The sequence below is a fragment of the Macaca thibetana genome, chromosome 19 (genome assembly GCF_024542745.1).
Source record: "Macaca thibetana thibetana isolate TM-01 chromosome 19, ASM2454274v1, whole genome shotgun sequence".
NCBI lineage: Eukaryota > Metazoa > Chordata > Mammalia > Primates > Cercopithecidae > Macaca > Macaca thibetana.
The window spans coordinates 34,276,839-34,293,423 of NC_065596.1; positions in this window are offsets into that span (position 1 = coordinate 34,276,839).

A 16,585-nucleotide genomic window follows, 5' to 3' on the forward strand; every position below is an offset into this window, starting at 1 on the left:
TGCTTCCCAGTCCAGTTAGCCAGGGTGAGAGCTGGGGCTGCAGACTCTAGAGATTACGTCCCCTCAGGGTTTCAGTGTTCCCATCAGTGAAATGGGTCAGTGATAAGAGACTTTGGGGTTGCTCTCTAACCTAAATACTCCCCATTAGCCAAGATTATTAAAAAATCAAGTCTTGGGCAGGCGCGGTGGTTCACACTTCTAATCCCAGTACTCTGGGAGGCCAAGGCCAGCAGGTCACCTGAGATCAGGAGCTCAAGACCAGCCTGGCCAATATGGTGAAACCCCATCTCTACTAAAAATACAAAAATTAGCTGGGTGTGGTGGCTCACGCCTGCCCTCTCAGCTACTTGGGATGCTGAGGCAGGAGAATCACTTGAAACTAGGAGGCAGAGGTTGCAGTGAGCTGAGATCATGCCATAGCACTCACTCCAGCATGTGCAACAGAGCAAGACTCCCTCTCAAAAACACATCTAGGCTCAGGCTGGGCGCAGTGGCTCACGCCTGTAATCCCAGCACTTTGGGAGGCTGAGGCAGGTGGATCACCTGAGGTCGGGAGTTCGAGACCAGCCTGATCAACATAGAGTAAACCTCATCTCTACTAAAGATACAAAATTAGCCCGGCGTGGTGGCACATGCCTGTAATCCCAGCTGTCTCACGTGTCCGTGTGAAGAGACCCCCAAACAGGCTTTGTGTGAGCAACGAGGCTGTTTATTTCGCCTGGGTGCAGGCGGGCTGAGTCCAAAAAGAGAGTCAGCAAAGGGTGATGGGATTATCCTTAGTTTTTACAGGGTTTTGAGATAGGCGGTGGAGTTAGGAGCAATGTTTTGGGGGCAGGGGGTGGGTCTCACAAAGTACCTTCTCAACAGTGGGGAGGATTACAAAGAACCTTCTTAAGGGTGGGGGAGATGATAAAGAACCTTCTTTTTTTTTTTTTTTTTTTTTTTTTTTTTTTTTTGAGACGGAGTCTCGCTCTGCCGCCCAGGCTGGAGTGCAGTGGCCAGATCTCGGCTCACTGCAAGCTCCACATCCCGGGTTCACGCCATTCTCCTGCCTCAGCCTCCCGAGTATCTGGGACTACAGGCGCCGCCACCTCGCCCGGCTAGTTTTTTGTATTTTTAGTAGAGACGGGTTTCACCGTGTCAGCCAGGATGGTCTCGATCTCCTGACCTCATGATCCGCCCGTCTCGGCCTCCCAAAGTGCTGGGATTACAGGCTTGAGCCACCGCGCCCGGCCGATAAAGAACCTTCTTAAGGGTGGGGGAGATTACAAAGTACATCCATCTGTTAGGGTGGGGCAGAAACAAATCACCATGGTGGAATGTCATGAGTTGAGCTATTTTCACTTTTGTGGATCTTCAGTTGCTTCAGGCCATCTGAATGTCTACGTGCAGCTCACAGGGGATATGATGGCTCAGCTTGGGCTCAGAGGCCTGACACCAGCTACTTGGGAGGCTGAGGCAGGAGGATTGCTTGAATCCAGGATTACAGGCATGACCCCCGTGCCTGGCTACTTCTGGCCAACCTTTTTAAGAGAACTTATCCCAGCACTTTGGGAGGCTGAGGCGGAAGGATCATGAGGTCAGGAGATGGAGACCATCCCGGCTAACACGGTGAAACCCTGTCTCTACTGAAGGTACAAAAAATTAGGCCGGGCGCAGTGGCTCACGCCTGTAATCCCAGCACTTTGGGAGGCCGAGACAGGTGGATCATGAGGTCAGGAGATCGAGACCATCCTGGCTACCACGGTGAAACCCCATCTCTACTAAAAATACATTTAAAAAAATTAGCCAGGCGCGGTGGCGGACGCCTTTAGTCCAGCTACTCGGGAGGCTGAGGCAGGACAATGGTGTGAACCCAGGAGGAGGAGCTTGCAGTGAGCTGAGATGGTGCCACTGCACTCCAGCCTGGGCGACAGAGCGAGACTCCCGTCTCAAAAAACAACAACAGCCGGGCGCGGTGGCTCAAGCCTGTAATCCCAGCACTTTGGGAGGCCGAGACGGGTGGATCACGAGGTCGGGAGATCGAGACCATCCTGGCTAACACCGTGAAACCCCGTCTCTACTAAAAATACAAAAAACTAGCCGGGCGAGGTGGCGGGCGCCTGTAGTCCCAGCTACTCGGGAGGCTGAGGCAGGAGAATGGTGTGAACCCGGGAGGCGGAGCTTGCAGTGAGCTGAGATCCGGCCACTGCACTCCAGCCCGGGCTACAGAGCAAGACTCCGTCTCAAAAACAACAACAACAAAAAAAAAAAACAACAACAACAAAAAAGAGACCTTGTCTCCTCAAAAAACAAGAGAAAAATTAGCCGGGCGTAGACTAGGGTAGGATAGATTGCGCCCCGGAAATCACAGCTAGGGTGAGCTGAGACAGCACCACAGCACTCCTACTTGGGCAACGGAGCAAGAGACCCTGTCTGGGGGGCGGGGCGTGGTGAGGGAGAATTCACCAGTAAAGAAGACACAGCAGCCCGCCATTAGCATTAGAACCCCAATAGAACCTCCTTCATTTTCCCATAGAAGGCCAAAAAACGCCCTTGTTTGTTACGTTGATATATGTAAACCTTTTCTCCAGGCTGTTCCCTGAGGTTTCCATGACTAGGAACTTCTTCAAGCATGTGTAAATAAACCTTTTCACCTGTAGATCTGTCTATTTTCAGTTAATTTGCAGACCACCAACTATAGCACCCAAGTTGAAAGAAGTTTCTCTTCCCAGCACTTTCTGCAGGATGCTTTTCATGCTTCCCACCTGGAGGCCTCACCCCTCCACCCACCTGCCCTAGTCCTCAGCTGCCTCCAGTTCTGTCCACTTCCATACAGACTCCCGGTAATAGAGAACTGTTTTTATTATTATTTTTATGTATGTATTTATTTTTTTGACACAGGGTCTCACCCTGTCACCCAGGCTGGAGAGCAGTGGCGCAATCTTGGCTCACTGCAGCCTCTGCCTCCAGGGTTCCAGCGATTCTCCTGCCTCAGCCTCCTGAATAGCTGGGATTACAGACACCCGCCACCACACCTGGCTAATTGTTGTATTTTTAGTAGAGACGGCGGGGGGCGGGGGGAGTTCACCATGTTGGCCAGGCTGGTCTTGAACTCCTAACCTCAGGTGATGCTCCTACCTCAGCCTCCCAAAGTGCTGGGATTACAGGCGAGAGCCAATGTGTACACAGCCCAGGTATTAAGGAATTCAATCTCTATTTCTCACCAATGAATTAGGCTCTGGAAGTTAGTAGATTTTAACGAATACTTGTTAAACTAAGTTCTTCTAAAAGGTTTTAGGAATATTCAGTAAAAGAGGACTCTGTAAACTAAAAACCAGTTCTGTGCCAGTAAATCCTCAACAGATGGAGAAAATGAGACTATGCCTCACCCCTTCCCCTTAGGGCCTTAGAGGAGGAATTATCCTTTTAATGACTGACTGAGCTATCACTGCTCTCTGTCAGTAAAAACAGCAGCAAAAAAAATTTCTCGGCCAGGCGCCGTGGCTCATGCCTATGATCCTAGCACTTTGGGAGGCCCAGGCCAGCAGATCGCTTGAGGTCAGGAGTTCGAAACCACTCTGGCCAACATGGTGAAACCCTGTCTCTACTAAAAATATGAAAAAGTTAGCTAGGCATGGTGGCGGACACCTGTAATCCCAGGTCCTCTTGCCCAGAGGTTGAGGCAAGAGAATCGCTGGCACCCGGCGGGTGGAGGATGCAGTGACCACAGATGGCGCCACTGCCCTCCAGCCTGGGCAACAGAGTGAGACTCTAACAAAAAAAAAAAGAAAAAGAAAATTCTGGCATCAAGCTCATTGAAATGTATTCTTTGCATCTGGCATAGTGTGCTCAGTGCGTGTGATCCCAGCTATGCAGGAGGATCATTTGAGCCCAGGAGTTCGAGTCCAGCCTGGGTAACAGGTAGAACCCCTTCTCTGGAAAGAAAAAAAATTTTTTAAAAGGCATTTTTAATGTATTATTGTTTTGAAACAAGGTCTCTCTCGATATCCCAGAGTGGAGTGCCTTGGCATGATCATAGCTTACTACAGCCTTGACTTCCCGGGCCCAAGCAGTCCTCCCACCTCAGTCTCCGGAGTAGCTGGGACCACAGGTATGCACCACCATGCCCGGCTAATTTTTTTTTCTTTTCTTTTTTTTTTTTTTTTTGAGATGGAGTTCTGCTCTTGTTGCCCAGGCTGGAGTGTTGTGGCGCGATCTTGGCTCACTGCAACCTCCGCCCCCTCGGTTCAAGCGATTCTCCTGCCTCAGCCTCCCGAGTAGCTGGGATTACAGGCGCCTGCCGCTGCACCCAGCTAATTTTTGTATTTTTAGTAGAGACAGGGTCTCACTATGTTGGCCAGAATGGTCTCGAACTCCTGACCTTGTGATCCGCCTGCCTCGGCCTCCCAAAGTGCTGGGATTACAGGTGTGAGCCACCGCGCCCGGCCCGTCCAACAGAACTTTATGAAAGGATGCACGTGTTCTGTGCCTGCACTGTTCAGTGTAGTCCTGATGTGGGCTGGGTGCGGTGGCGTGTGCCTGTAATCCCAGCAATTTGAGAGGCCGAGCTGGGCAGATCACTTGAGCCCAGGAGTTTGAGACCAGCCTGGGCAATATGGCAAAACCCCATCTCTATGGAAAATACAAAAATTATCTGGGCATGATGGTGGGGTTGTGTAGTCCCAGCTATTCAGGAGGCTGGAAGTGGGAGGATCTCTTGAGCCCACGAGGTCAAAACTGCTGTGAGCCCTGATAGTGACACTGCATTCCAACCTGGGTGACAGAGTGAGACCCTGTTTTTTTTTTTTTAAATATATATTTATAGGGCCGGGCGCGGTGGCTCAAGCCTGTAATCCCAGCACTTTGGGAGGCCGAGGCGGGTGGATCACGGGGTCAGGAGATCGAGACCATCCTGGCTAACATGATGAAACCCCGTCTCTACTAAAAATACAAAAAACTAGCCGGGCGTGGTGGCGGGCGCCTGTAGTCCCAGCTACTCGGAGGCTGAGGCGGGAGAATGGCGTGAACCCGGGAGGTGGAGCTTGCAGTGAGCCGATATCGTGCCACTGCACTCCAGCCTGGGCGACAGAGCGAGACTCCGTCTCAAAAAAAAAAAAAAAAATATATATATATATATATATTTATATATATTTGTTATATGTAGTATAATAATATATATATTTATCCTAACCTCCCAAAGTGCTGGGATTACAGTCATGAGCCCCCAATTTTATTTATTTATTTATTTATTTATTGAGACAGAGTGTTGCTCTACTGCCCAAGCTAGAGTGTAATGGCACCATCTCGGCTCATTGGAACCTCCACCTCCCAGGTTCAAGCAATTATCCTGCCTCAGCCTCCCAAGTAGCTGGGGTTACAGGCACCTGCCACCACGCCCAGCTAATTTTTGTATTTCTACTAGAGATGAGGTTCTACCATGTTGTCCAGGCTGGTCTCCAACTCCTGCCCTCAAGTGATCCTCCCCTCTCTGCCTCCCAAAGTGCTGGGATTACAGGCATGAACCACTGCACCCGACCTATTGATTTATTTATTTAGGCTAGAGTGCAGTGGCTTGATCTCTGCTCACTACAACCTCTGCCTCCCAAGGTCAAGCGATTCTCATTCCTCAGCCTCCCCAGTAGCTGGGATTACAGGCTCCTGCCACCATGTCTGGCTAATTTTTGTATTTTTAGTAGGGGGGTTTCACCATGTTGGTCAGGGTGGTCTTCAACTGCTGACCTCAAGTGATCCGTCTGCCTTGGCTTCCCAAAGTCCTGGGATTACAGGTGTGAGCCACTGGGCCTGGCCTTTTTTTTTTTTTTTTTTTTTTCTTTTTTCAGATAGAGTCTCACTTGGTTGTCCGGGCTGGAGTGCAATGGCCCGATCTCTGCTCACTGCAACCTCTGCCTCCTGGGTTCAAGCGATTCTCCTGCCTCAGCCTCCCAAGTAGCTGGGATTACAGGTGCCTGCCACCACGTCCAGCTAATTTTTTTTTTTTTTTTTTTTTTTTTTGAGACGGAGTCTCGCTCTGTCGCCCAGGCTGGAGTGCAGTGGCGCGATCTCGGCTCACTGCAAGCTCCGCCTCCCGGGTTCACGCCATTCTCCTGCCTCAGCCTCCCGAGTAGCTGGGACTACAGGCGCCCACAACCGCGCCCGGCTAATTTTTTGTATTTTTAGTAGAGACGGGGTTTCACCGTGGTCTCGATCTCCTGACCTTGTGATCCGCCCGCCTCGGCCTCCCAAAGTGCTGGGATTACAGGCGTGAGCCACCGCGCCCGGCCCCAGCTAATTTTTTTTTTTGTATTTTTAGTAGAAACAGGGTTTCACCATATTGACCAGGCTGGTCTCAAACTCCTGTCCTCAAATGATCTGCCCGCTTCAAACTCCAAATGTGCTGGGATTACAAGTGTGAGCCACCGTGCCCAGCCCTGTCCACATTTTCTAACAAGCACTCTATTAGCCAAATAACTCTCGAGCATGGAACCCAAATATAAATTGTATGGCTCAGAGTGCCTGGCAAGGCAGGTTCTAGAACAAGGCAGCTGGAAGATGGTGTCCCTGACCACTGCAGGGTTCAGCCGCTTTAGAGATAATCGATAGTTCCAGCCGGGTGCGGTGGCTCACGCCTGCAATCCCAGCACTTTGGGAGGCCGAGGCGGGCGGATCACCTGAGGTCAGGAGTTCGAGACCAGCCTGACCCACATGAAGAAACCCCGTCTCTACAAACAATACAAAATTGGCCTGGCGTGGTGGCGCATGTCTGTAATCCCAGCTACTTGGGAGGCTGAGGCAGGAGAATCGCTTGAACCCGGGAGGTGGAGATTGCGGTGAGCCGAGATCACACCATTGCACTCCAGCCTGAGCAAGAGAGAGAAACTCTGTCTCGACAAAAAAAGAAAGAAAGAAAGAAAAAAGAAACAGATTTTGAGCATATACCTTGACAAACTCCCCCCCTTGACCAAACTTTAGGCAGGCTCTCCTGAGCCCTCCTGACTAGGCCTGGACGTTGGCTGCTATCTTATCTTTGACCTGCCCAGCCACTCTTAGCAGGGATTCCTGCTGAGTCATCTCCTGGCTCTTCCCATCTAATTGCCCCTGATATCTGATGAAGTGCCTCATCACCACCTTTGATGTACAAGGCCTCGGCCCACCTTTAGCAAGAATCCCATTAGGCCAGTTTAGGCAGAAACACTCTGTCCTGGGCGCCTCCTTTGTAATTTTCCATCCATGAACCCGTCTCGCTGTTCTTTGGCTAAATCCCATTTTTGCTTCTTTTTTTTTTTTTTTTTTTTTTTTTTTTTTTTTTTTTTTTTTTGAGACAGGCTGGGGTGCAATGGTACGATCTCAGCTGACTGCAACTTTCGCCTCCCAGGTTCAAGCGATTCTCCTGCCTCAGCCTCCCGAATAGCTGGGATTACAGGTGCCTGCCATCACGCCTGGCTAAATTTTGTATTTTTTGTAGAGATGGGGCTTCGCCATGTTGGCCACGCTGGTCTTGAACTCCTAATCTCAGGTGAACTGCCCACCTCGGCCTCCTAAAGTGCTGGGATTACAGGCATGAGCCACCGCACCAGGCCTTTGTCCACTCCTTACCTCGATGTTGAGGTCAGCAAACATTTTCTCTAAAGAGCTAGATAGTAAATGGTTTAGGTTTTGAGGGTCACATGGTCTCTGTCACACTTTCTCAATTCTGCAATTAATATAGCAAGAAAGTGGCCACAGGGCCAGGCTCTGGCTCACTCCTGCGATTCCCACGCTTTGGGAGGCCCAGGCACAAGGATCACTTGAACCCAGGAGTTTGAGACCAGCCTCAGTAACATGGCAAAAACCCATATCTACTACAATTGCAAACAGTTAGCCAAGTGTGGTGGCGTGTGCCTGTAGTCCCAGCTACTAGGGAGCCTGAGGCAGGGGGTTACTGGAGCCCAGAAGTTCAAGGTTACAGTGAACCATGATCCTGCCACTGCACTCCAGCCTAGACTACAGAGTAAAACTCTGGCTCTTTATGAAATAAACATGAATAAATAGGGTGGGGGGCTAGGGGAGGGAAAACATTAGGAGAAAAACCTAATGTAGGTGACGGGTTGATGGGTGCAGCAAACCACCAGAGCACGCGTATACCTACGTAACGAAACTGCACATGTAACGCAGAACTTAAAGTATAATAAAAATAAAAAATGAATACATAAATAAACAGACCACAGAGGTTCTTTTTTTTTTTTTTTTTTTGAGACGGAGTTTCTCTCGTGTTGTCCAGGGTGGAGTGCAATGGCACATTCTCAGCTCAGAACCTCTTCCCTTTCATCCCATAGACTCAGGAGGCTGACACAGGAGGGATATTTGAGACCAGGAGTTTGAGAACAGCCTGAGCAACATAGCCAAGACCCTATCTCTAATTTTTTAAAAATGCTCCCATGCCTGGCTAGTATGTATATATAGTATTTCTTGTAGAGACGGGGTTTCAGTATGTTGCCCAGGCTGGCCTCAAACTCCTGAGCTCAGGCAATCTGCCACCCTTCACCTCCCAAACGCTGGGATTACAGGCTTGGGCCGCCACACCTGGTCTAATCTTTCTTATACTATGTCCCCCCGACACCCCAGAATCGAGGTGATGTGTATCACATCGTGGAGGTGTTAAGAACACAGGCAAACAAAATAGGCAGCCATGAACCGGGGAAGGGTTTAATCTAGTCTGGCAAGAATCCTTCTCCTTCCTGAACTCATCCCATAGCAGAAAAGGTGGATGAAATGGTAATTTCCCCTCAATGCCATAAGGAGGTTTATCACTCACCCACCCAAAGGCTGTAGATAAACAGTGACTGAGAGAAAAATGGGATGACAGGAATGAATAGTGCACATAAAAGGATTTCTCCAACTGTTAGACTGTTTACAAAAAAAAAAAAAAGAGCTACTCTCATTGTTCTGGGGAGCTGGGGCAGATAATGGGAAGGGCTGGGTTTCAGGGTGGGGACACAGGGCGATTATCATGACAAGGAGGTCTGCTGGTTTGCAAACGACAACCTTTCAGCTCAGCAGGAAGAACTTCTGATTAGGCAAAGTTTCCCCTATCTATCCCCTCCTCCCAAGAAGCACCGGCTGTGAAATCTCATTTCCTAAATATTTGGGATTTCTGATTTGTTCTGTTATTTTATTTTTTATTTTTGAAACAGAGTCTCGTTCTTGTTGCCCAGGCTGGAGTGCAGTGGCATCATCTGGGCTCACTGCAACCTCCGTCTCCTGGGTTCAAGCGATTCTCCTGCCTCAGCCTCCCAAGTAGCTGGAATTACAGGGGTGCGCCACCACACCCAGCTAATTTTGTATTGTTATATTTTAGTAGAGACGGGGTTTCGCCATGTTGGCCAGGAATGGGTCCCTCCTTTGGAACCTCAATGACCTCAGTAGGGGAACAAAGTGATTCACCTTGAACGGCTGTCTCCTTATCCTCCCTGAGCTCAGGGAGTTTGAGAATATGTGGTGGTGGGATGGGAGGATGGGATGTGTTTGTGATAGGCTCAGGGAGTTTTGAGCCAGGCGTGAGCTGCCCGCTCCTTTCCGTTGTCGGGGTTTCGCCATGTTTTTTTTTTTTTTTTTCCCCAAAGTCTTTTTTTTTTTTTTTTTTTCCCCAAAGAGCTCATTTAAGAGTAAAGATAAATTGACTTGTAAAGTTAACGAACAGTTGATACAATTATTACAATTTGAGGCTTTAAGTTAAATATGCGTGTTGAATTACCACAATAATAAAAGACCAGATCCACTATACTTGTCAAGTCAGAATGAAACTCTAAGAAGCACATCTTTAATTTTAAATTTTTTTAATTTGATTTTTCTCGTCACGCCTGGTTGTCGGGGTGGAAGGGTCAAGTCTTATACTGGTCTCACCAGCAATGTCATGAATTGTCCAAAAAATGTCAAATTGGGCCAGGTGTGATGGCTTATGCCTGTAATCCCAGCACTTTGGGAGGCCAAGGTGAGAGGATCGCTTGAGCCCAGGAGTTTGAGACCACCCTGGGCAACAAAGCAAGACTCCCATCTCTCTCTTTCTCTGTCATTTATTTTTTTGAGACAGAGTCTTGCTCAGTCACCCAGGATAAAGTGTAATGGTGTGATTTTGGCTCACTGCAACCTCTGCCTCCCAGGTTCAAGCATTTCTCCCTGCCTTAGCCTCCTGAGTAGCTGGGATTACAGGCGCCCACCCCCACACCCAGCTAATTTTTATATTTTTTAGTAGAGACATGGTTTTGTTAATGTTGGCCAGGCTGGTCTTGAACTCCTGAACTCAAGTGATCCACCCGCTTCAGCCTCCCTAAGTGCTGGGATTACAGGCCTGAGCCACTATGCCCAGCCCATCTCTATATTTTTAAACAAATTATACAACAAAAAAAGTAAAATACCATATTGGATCTTTTTTCCTTTCTTTTTTTTTTTTTTGAGAAGGGATTTTGCTCTTGTTGCCCAGGCTGGAGTATAATGTCGTGATCTCGGCTCACCGCAACCTCTGCCTCCCGGGTTCAAGCGATTCTCCTGCCTCAGCCTCCAGAGTAGCTGGGATGACAAGTATGCGCCACCACCCCAGTTAATTTTGTATTTTTAGTAGCGATGGGGTTTCTCCATGTTGGCCAGGCTGGGCTTGAACTCCTAACCTCAGGTGATCTGCCCACCTCAGCCTCCCAAAGTGTTGGGATTACAGGCATGAGCCACCGCGCCAGGCCGGATCTTTTTTCTTTACTTTACTTTTTTTTTTTTTTTTTTTCCAGGGATGGGGTCTTGCTCTGTCCACCAGGCTGGAGTACAGTGGCAGGATCAGGCCTCACTGCAGCCTGGGCTCAAGAGATCCTCCCACCTCAGCCTTCCAAATTGCTGAGATTACAGGCTTCAGCCACTGCCTGCAGGCCTCTTTTAAATGCACTTAAAAATCATCTTTGACTATACTCTTCGTTGAATGTTGATTAAATTCAATTGCACTAGTAACATTTTTTATATTCAAAAATACAAATGTTGACCGGGTCTGGTGGCTCATGCCTGTAATCCCAGTGCTTTGGGAGGCTGAGGCAGGCTGATCACCTAAGGTCAGGAGTTCAAGACCAGCCTGGCCGACATGGTAAAACCCTGTCTCTACTAAAAATACAGGTCAGGTGTGGTGGCTCATGCCTGTAATCCCAGCACTTTGGGAGGCTGAGGTGGGTGGATCATGAGGTCAGGAGTTCATGAGCAGCCTGGCCAAGATGGTGAAACCGTGTCTCTACTAAAAATACAAAAATATGGGCTGGGATTATGGCTCACGCCTGTAATCCCAGCACTTTGGGAGGCCGAGGTGGGCAGATCACCTGATACCGGGAGTTCAAGACCAGCCTGACCAACATGGAGAAACCCCGTCTCTACTAAAAATACAAAACTAGCCGGGCGTGGTGGCACATGCCTGTAATCCCAGCTATTCGGAAGGCTGAGGCAGGAGAATCTCTTCAACCTGGGAGGTGGAGGTTGTGGTGAGCGGAGAGATGGAGCCTCTGCACTCCAGCCTGGGTGGCTCAGGGAGACTCCGTCTTAAAAAAAAAAAAAAAAAAAAAAAAAGTCAGCAATGAGCTAGATGTGCTGGCCCAAGGGCAGGAGAAGAAAGCCACCCTGAAAGGAGACATTTTCAAAGACAAAATGAGGTGATGAGGAAAAGCTGAGTTCTAGTAAATACCAGAGATCGTCCAGGTGGTTCCCAAATAGCAGCCAATCCAGGTGCAGTGTGAGAGGAGTGAGTAGGTTAGATAGGAATCTGGATGGCTGAGCAGCAGCCAGGACGAATGCACTGACTTCCCGCAACCTTGACAAAGACCAAAGCAAAAAAATAAATTTTTTTTTTTTAAATTTTGAGATGGAGTCTGGCTCTATCATCCAGGCTGGAGTGCAGTGGCGCGATCTCCGCTCACTGCAACCTCTGCCTCCCGGGTTCTAGCGATTCTCCCCAAACAGGCTATTTACTGTCTCATTTCTATCTCTCGCCATCCTTTGCAGCAAATGCTGTACCTTTTTCATTGATGAAGGAACTAGGTTTAACCAGAAAGGTTGAGCACATACTTCCACAGCTGGCTAGGATTACAAATGGGAAGGAAACCTCGGCCTCCTGGGGCCCCAAGTCTTCCCTCTTCCTTGAGTCATTCATTATTTTGATCACTTGCCATTTTCAAGCCCCTGCTTACCTCTCCACCCCCCACCGCTTTGAGTTTCTCTCTATGCCTCAAGGTCAAAGGAGCTCTAGGGGTTTCAAGAAATAAAATCAGAAATGTTTCCTCTCTTTTATCAAAGTTGCTCTCAAAAATGTTCACTGCCACACTGTTTTTTTAAATTTTCTCTCTCTCTTTTTTTTCTTTTTCTTTTTTTGAGACGAAGTCTCACTCTGTCGCCCAGACTGGAGTGCAGTGGTGCGATCTCGGCTCCCTTGCAATCCTACCTCCATGGTTCATCTCCCACCTCAGCCCCCTAAGTAGCTGGGATTATAGGTATGAGCCACTGCGCCCAGGTTTTTCTTTTTTTTTTTTTTTTTTGAGACAGAGTCTCACTCTGTCACCCAGGCTGGAGTGCAATGGTGTGATCTCGGCTCACTGCAACCTCTGCCTCCCGGGTTCACGCCATTCTCCTGCCTCAGCCTCCGAATGGCTGGGACTACAGGCACCCGCCACCATGCCCAGCTAATTTTTGTATTTTTAGTAGAGACGGGGTTTCACCATGTTGGCCAGGATGGTTTCGATTTCTTGACCTTGTGATCCCCTTGCCTTGGCCTCCTAAAGTTTTGGGATTACAGTCATGAGCCACCGCGCCCAGCCTATTTATTTATTTTTTGAGACAGGGTCTCACTCTGTCCCCAGGATGGAGTGCAGTGGCACAATCTTGGCTCACCACAACCTCCGCCTCGCGGGTTCAAGCGATTCTCTTTCCTTAGCCTCCCAAGTAGCTGGGATTACAGGTGTGAACCACCACGCCCGGCTAATTTTTGTATTTTTTGGTAGAAATGGGGGTTCACCATGTTGCCCACGCTAGTCTCGAACTCCCGGCCTCAAGTGATCATCCGCCTCAGCCTCCCCAAGTGCTGGGATTACAGGCATGAGCCACCGCGCTCGGCCAAAATATTATATTTAAATATTTGTTCAGTGGATGACTGAACCCCCAGATGGTGAAATGAATTTTGGCGTTAATAGTAATAGGGATTACCTAATTTCTATTTGAATCAGTGTTTGAAAAACTTCATGAAGGTGTGTCTGACTAAGGCAAGCTAGGATCAAAGGGAGCAGGGTGGCTTGGGGCGGAGACCAGGAGGAATGAGAGGGTGGGAAGGGGTGGGCTTTAATCCTATGAAAGTTGAATAGGCCCTCGGCCTATATAAGAACCCAGCAGTAGTGTCCTGGTCTTTCTGGAAGAGCTGAGGTGTGGTCCTGTCGTTGGTCTCTGTGAGTATTGCCATGGTCTTTTATTTTATTTTATCTTTTTAGGGTCTGGATCTCAGTGACGCCCAGGAAGAAGTGCAGAGGTAGGATGATGGCGCCTTGCAGCCTCGACCTCCTGGGATTCGCCCTTTTAGCCTCCCCAGTAGTTGCGACCACAGGCGCGCACCACCATTTCTATGTGGGTTTATTTGCCTTTTTTTTTTTTTTTTTTTTTTTTTTTTTTTTTTTTTTTTTTTTTGGTAGAGATGGGGTTTTGCTATCATAGTCCAAGCTGGTCTCGAACTCCTGAACTCAATTGAAATCCTACCACCGCAGCCTCCCGAGTAGCTGGGACTACAGGCCTGAACCACTCCGCCCAGCCGGGCTGTGCTTTTGTTCTATTTCTGTGACTTTTTTCAGTCTTCAGGACGAAGTCCCCACTGCCCCTCACACGTGTTCCTTCCTACCTACTTGCAATGTACTCAGTCCTCATGGCTTGGATCTGGAGGCTACGGGCGGGGGAGTGCTTTGAATATCTACGCGTGGAAACCCTTGTTTTAGCTTCTTTTTAAGGGTAGTTTAACTTGTGTTTTGCAGACCTTCAACAGTTCATCAAGGGCTACTCTCTACCTCCTTGCTTAAAAGCCTCTTCTGATGGGTAAGTGCTTCCACTTGCGATCGCCGCCTTGCCGCATCCCCTCAGCCTGTGGCACTCAAACTGTGGGGGCACTTTCTGCTCTCTGGTGAAAAAAGTGCCGCCATGTTTTGAGTGTTACCGATTGAGAAAACCCGCCATTTTGGTAGTGGCGGAGGGGGGCGGGGTTTAGCATGATGGCCCTAGTCCGTGTCTACGGCCGTTTCCTCGTAATTTTAAATCTCTTGGCCAGGGCTCTTGCAGGTAGAGCTGCTCACCCTGTGATCCTCAAATGTGGAGCACTATTCTGATGTCCAAGTGGAAAGTGCTGCGACATTTGAGCGTCACCGGTGACGCCCATACCAACGGATGCCGTGGAGTTCGGTCTTCTGCAGGAACTAAACCTGTGGTTTTGGTTCCCAGCCGGAAGTGTCTTGGGTAAAAGGTCCCGTACAGCGTCTGGGTGTAATCCAGGGAAGCGGGGGGACTCTCCTGGGCTTTCACCTGGTCACTTGGAACAGTTAAGGGAATCTGGGTTAGATGGTGAAGAGAACGTTCACAGAGCAGATGTGCGCCGGACGCAGTGGCTCGTTCCTGTAATCCCAGCACTTTGGAAGGCTGAGGCGGGCAGATCACGGGGTTCGAGACCAGCCTGACCAACATGGTGAAACCTCGTCTCTACAAAAGTTAGCCGGGTGTGGTGGTGGCGGGCGCCTGTAATCCCAGCTACTCGGGAGTCTGAGGCAGGAGAATCACTTGAACCCGGGAGGCCATTGCACTCCAGCCTGGGCAACAGAGCAAGAAGGGCTGGATGCACAAAGAAAGACATACTTTTTGCTGTTGGTGTTGATATGTAACTTTCCTCTTTCCGCCCATAGCAAGCAAATTTGTTGCTGACATTTAACATGTGCTTGGATGATTGGAGGCCAAACATCTCTTGTAGGCAAGAAAGTCGCAGTGATGGCAGATCCTTGCGAGCAGCTCATACTGGGATACCCAAAATGGGAGCACTTTCCCTTTTGTCTGTGCTGGGAAGTGCTTCGATTTTGGGGTGTCCCTGTTTGAGTAGGGCATCACGAACCATCCTGCTTCAAGGGAGCCTGCGGGTCTGGCTGCAGCTTCGGCTCCGGCCTGGAGTTCCGGGCCTTCTGCTCTGCAGGGTACCAGTCTGTATGTTCCTTTTTACATAATAAAAATTGGTGTATTCTGGGGTGGCAGGATCCAGGGTTCACCTGCAGATGAGCAGGGCAGGAAAAGCTTGATGGGTTGTCGGGAATCTGGTAGTTGGCCTTAAAGGGGGAATTAATGTGGGGCCCTGTTCCTGGATTTGGTAGGCAGCCTGGATGTAAGGCTGAAGTGCGTTTGGCCAGAGCATGGGCTGGAGTGCTTTCACCCTGCTATACGGACAATGCCAGTCTCACTTTTCCTAACTTTTAAGAATAAAATGAATAAACTTTTATGAATAAACTTAATAAACTTTTAAGAACAACACCACGTTATGTTTCTGGTCTGTTGGGCTCAAGTATTCCTCCGCCACACAAGTTGCTGGGATTACAGGCATGAGCCTGAAGCTGGCTTGAAGCCTAAAGCTTACTCTACCACCCCCAAGTACATTGCATAAAAATATTTGTCAGGATTTTGTGCTTCCCTTCTACCCCTGCTAGAACTTGGAGTTATGCTCTTTGAACTTAAAAAAATAACTACCCAGGCTGGAGTGCAGTGGCACCATCACAGCTCCCTGCACCCCCGAGCTCCCTGGATCAAAAGATCTCCCGTATAAGCCACCCCCTCACCCCACCCTTAGCAGCTGGCACCAGGAGTGTGCCCCCATGCTCCACCATTTAGTAGAGTCTTGGGTTTCATACATTTGCCAGCTTGGTCTGAAACTTGTGGGGAATCAAGACATACCTCCTTTAGTAGAGATGGGGCTTTACCGTCTTTCCCTGGGTGGCCTGTGTGAGCCACAGTGCCAGGCCTAAGTTCATTTTTGGAAGGTTTTTTTTGTTTGAGACAGCCTACTTCTCTCACTCAGGCTGGAGTGCAATGGTGCAATCTTGGCTCACTGCAACCTGCCTCAGCCTCCTGATTAGCTGGGATTACAGGCATGAGCCACCATGCCTGGCTAATTTTTTCAATTTTTTTAGTAGAGACAGGGTTTCTCCATGTTGGCCAGGCTGGTCTTGAACTCCTGACACCAGATGATCCACTCGCCTCGGCCTCCCAAAGTACTGGGATTACAGGTTTGAGCCGCCGCACCCAGCATTATTTGAGTTTCTTAAGCTTGTTGAGGGTTTGGACTGTACAGCCAGTGCGGGGGTAGGTGGGGGTGGTTTGTAAGCAGGGCTGTTTGCTTCAGAAGCAGCTGTGGAAACAGGACTGAATTCAGGCATACAAAGAATATTGGGTAAATAACTTTTTTTTTTTTTGAGACAGAGTCTCGCTCTGTCACCCAGGCTGGAGTGCAGTGGCCGGATCTCAGCTCACTGCAAGCTCCGCCTCCTGGGTTCACGCCATTCTCCGGCCTCAGCCTCCCGAGTAGCTGGGACTACAGGCGCCCGCCACC